At 41.2% G+C, this 3,344-nt stretch overlaps 1 protein-coding gene across 1 annotated transcript in view; it reads right to left on the bottom strand.

The window, feature by feature from the left end:
* Window positions 1-437: 437 nt before the first annotated feature.
* Window positions 438-3,344, bottom strand: part of ramp2 (receptor (G protein-coupled) activity modifying protein 2) — a 5,401-nt gene continuing 2,494 nt past the window's right edge. Inside the window, exon 2 of the mRNA XM_084328727.1 lies at window positions 438-3,344. This exon is cut by the window's right edge and continues 371 nt beyond it. The gene's annotated coding sequence lies outside the window, so the exon portion shown is untranslated.

Raw genomic sequence — 3,344 nt, 5'->3', positions numbered from 1 at the left:
TCTCGACTGTGATGGAGAGGTCGGTCAGGGGGGAGGATTTGGCCGGCAGGTGGAGCAATTCTGTTTTGCTGGATAAAAGCTGTTATATAAATGCCAGCACCATTTACCATTTATAGCTAATGCAACTACTGTACCTTCAGAAGCAATCACATTGCTGATATTTGGTTGTATATTATCGATATTCAATAACCAATATTTGGGTATACTATTCTATATATATGTGGTGTTGCCAGACATCCTGCTGTGCAGGTACTCTACTGTATCTTTTACATTGTTTATCTCCTCTGTTTGGAGTTGTGTTGTGTCATGTCTGTATGTATGTGTCTGTGACTGTTGTGTGGGTGTAAGAAGCCCAAGACACATTTCTCAGCTGATGGGACAATAAAGTGACTCTTGACTTGATTACGAATCGAAAACAGTTACCAAACGTATAATGGTCCAGTTGTAGTTTTAATTGTATCAAATAAGCATATCAAAATAATATTTTACATACAGCACAATAGCAGTAGTAAACCCTGCTAGTCTTGACAATAGCAGAAATACAGTGCATACAGTACAGAGACACATACTGTATATTTCTTTGTTTCACAAAAAACCGAAAGCACGTACAAATGCCTCCGTCGTCATTCAAGATTAGAATAATACAAAAACAGTTTCATCTCGAGTCGCGGCGAAAAGATACACTTCTCTTCCTGTCTTTTAGTCGAACAAAGAAGACCCCCAAAAAAAATGACGGTCTGTCTGTCCATCTGGACATTATATATAATAATTGTAAAAAGGAGGCTATATGCTTCAAACTGGCTCATCGTCTCACACAGCGGGTGAGATGACGTGTCTTTATCTGGAGAGGACAGAGGGGAAGAGGACGGAGCAGCTGAAGGGACCCCTCGACGTTTCAGAGGAAGAGACAATACCAGGAAACGCTTCTCTCGTATTCTGGGCATTACCCCGCCGCACATTGTGTCCCGGTCCTGACCCTTGACCCTCCTCCCAACCTCCCATGTATCCCGAGTCGCACGTCCCGCCCTCCTCCTCCTCCTCCTCATCCCCGGTCCGCCCTCGCCAAAGGTCGTGTTCACAAATATAACGTCATCCCCCAATCACCGATTTCTGATCACCTGCATGAAATGGTTATGGGTAATGTAGTCCACAGGGCTATTCTCCCAACTCAGTGAAACCCTTTGTTTACAGTTAAGTAACAGTTTATTGCAATTCCCAGACTGTAAATTGAATAGCGCTGTTGTTATTATTATCATCGTCTATTATCAACAATTATTTCAAGATGTGCTGGATTATCTTAACCCATGAAGATGTCTAAATTAACTATCCCCCATAAAACTGATTTCTTTCCACATCTGTCATCTAGTTAATGGATTTTCTTTACAGTAATGGAAATGGATTACAGTTACTTTATTTTTTTTATATATATATATATCAGATTACTGTAATCCAGTTACATGTAATCTGGTACTATATATAACCCCGACCATGCTTATACACTATACACCGAAGGTCCCAGAGGGAGACCGTGTTACAGATTAAAGTCAGATAAAATATTCAACCATACGATACAGTACATTCAAAGACAGTAAAGCAGCCTGTTTAGATGGCAAACATTGGTTGTTTTTTTACGATACTCATTTTTCACATTTAGAAACTGACCACTCAGTCCATGGTCACTGTGGAGGGGATTCCCCAGCTGTCGGGGATGGTAGCTAGCAGCTAATAGCAGGGGTGTAAAGTACTTGAGTAATTGTACTTCGTTACAATACTTTAGTACTGTTTTTTGGGGATTTGTACTTTACTCGAGTATTATTAGGTTTGTATACTTTTACTCAATTACATTTCAGAGGGGGAAAAATACATACTTTTTACTCCTTACATTTAAAATGCAGACCTACAAAGTACAAAGTACAAATCTCACAGGTCCAACCATTTTAATTAGTATATTTGTTTCTCTGGCCGAACTAACGTTAACGTTATTAATCCTGCGGCTGCGCTTTATTTAAAAACAGCCAATCAAATCCCCATCAATGGAAAATTAACCCGCCCGTACACAAGACTAGAAAGCGGGGATCTTTGATTAAACACCTGCTATCAGAAGAATAGACAGTCGGAGAAAACGTTTTTACTTTTACTTTTTAGTACTTAAGTACATTTAAAAGTAGAAACTTTTTTACTTTTTCTCAAGTGTGATTTTAGCCAGATACTCTGACTTTTACTTGAGTACAATTTTGAGACGGTACCCATACTTTCACTTAAGTATAATTTCTGGGTACTTTTTACACCCCTGGCTAATAGGAAGTGTGTGTGTGATAAGAGTTGAATTCCCGCTGGCCAAGATATAGCTTTACACTTTCTACCAACTCACTCAGAATCTTGAGCAATGTGAAAGACAGTGTCAATGTCTATGAGATTTCCTCTTCACCGTTTGCAAGCTGGTGGAGAGCTTTTGTCATCATTACCCTGAACAGGCGAAATCATGTAAGTGCAGAGTAAGAGGCCCGATCCAGCTAACATGAAAGCGCCGTTTAGTTTTCAAGAAAGAAAAGAAAAATTTGAATCACGTGCGACCGATTGGCCGATTGGCCAACGTCCAAGGCTCAGATGTAGAGACAAACAGTTAAAAAATATCCCTTTCATAACCACGTTTAGAGATCAACGTGTGTTGAATCGGATCGACGGATCCCGTCACAGCTACACGTGTTCGCTTTAACCCTTTCACTGCCACACTACCAAAGGGTTAACCCTTTCACTACCACACTACCAGGGGGTTAACCGTTTCACTACCACACTACCAAAGGGTTTACCCTTTCACTGCGACAATACAGAAGATTAACCCTTTTCACTGCCACATGCACGACAAAGGGTTAACCCTTTGACAAACACACGCCAAAGGGTTAACCCTTTCACAAGCACACTACAGAAGGTTAACCCTTTCACTGCCACACGACAAATGGTTGACCCTTTCACAGCCACACTACAGAAGGTTAACCCTTTTACTACCACACTACAGAAGGTTAACCCTTTCACTGCCACATCACAAATGGTTGACCCCTTTCACTACCACACTACAGAAGGTTAACCCTTTCACAACCACACTACAGAAGGTTAACCCTTTCACTACCACACTACAGAAGATTAACCATTTCACTGCCACACTACAGACAGGGAGAACAGCGAATCTGGGGAAATCTAATATTTCTGGGTGTCAACGATTATACAACATTAGTTTTGGAATCAGTGCAACATTATACAGCGTCTGAACGGTATTTCCGAACTCCCCGGGGTGACGCATCGCAGACGGCCTTGCTGGTGGAGGAGGAGGAGGAGGAGGAAGAGAC

Source organism: Notolepis coatsorum (assembly GCF_963971535.1).
Source record: "Notolepis coatsorum genome assembly, chromosome: 14".
NCBI classification, from domain to species: Eukaryota; Metazoa; Chordata; class Actinopteri; order Aulopiformes; family Paralepididae; genus Notolepis; species Notolepis coatsorum.
Note: the sequence above shows the minus strand (reverse complement) of the source record. Positions and strands in the feature narration are given on the sequence as shown.